The sequence below is a fragment of the Habropoda laboriosa genome, unplaced genomic scaffold, assembly GCF_001263275.1.
Source record: "Habropoda laboriosa isolate 0110345459 unplaced genomic scaffold, ASM126327v1 scaffold41, whole genome shotgun sequence".
NCBI lineage: Eukaryota > Metazoa > Arthropoda > Insecta > Hymenoptera > Apidae > Habropoda > Habropoda laboriosa.
Genome location: NW_017100164.1, coordinates 1,198,781 through 1,199,518, shown reverse-complemented (window position 1 = coordinate 1,199,518; position 738 = coordinate 1,198,781). Strand labels below are relative to the sequence as shown.

Sequence of the window (738 nt, the reverse complement as noted above, 5' to 3'; positions counted from 1 at the left end):
TTGAAACGTTATAATGAGAACTCTATATAATATAGTACATATGTATACATATATAATTTGACAAAAATCCCTAATAAATTTAATGATTCTCAATTCACTGTTAGAACTCGTATAACATATCTCCACTTACACATGTACATCGATAGCCAACAAATAACAAATGCACTTTGGTAATAACAATTATTAAGCAATTAGTGAAATTGGAAACAAAGCAATGTTTCAAACAGTAGTGCTAATGTCGTCCGACAATCTAACGTGGCGTACCAGTACGCTAAGGACGCGTGGCCAGTCTATGGAAAGCGTATTAGTACGCCTATGGTTGTCAATGGTTTAAGATAAATATTTCTAACTTAATTTGTGGAAAATATTTGTCAAAGAATATGAAGTATAATTTATCAATTGAATAATATGTATTCGTTTTTTGTGTGAGATATACATAAAGAATGTTTCGATTATATGTCTAGAGAAATATTATGAATTATATAACAACGTGATAAATGTTTACAGAATACCACGGAAACAATACTAACTTTTAGATGTGCATAACGCCACTGTATAATTATATTTTTAACCCGTTCAATTTTATTGTAACATACATTACCGTTATTCGTTATTAATATAGCGTATTAGTGATGCATGCAATAATTATAATGTCACACTTGTACGAATGCATACACATATATACGTATACATATATGTATATATATGTATATATATATATATATATATATATATGTA

General features: G+C 27.9%; 1 protein-coding gene across 1 annotated transcript in view; it reads right to left on the bottom strand.

Annotated features, from left to right (window-relative positions):
• LOC108578578 (protein prenyltransferase alpha subunit repeat-containing protein 1) overlaps positions 1 to 738 on the bottom strand; it is a 4,287-nt gene that overhangs the window by 1,822 nt on the left and 1,727 nt on the right.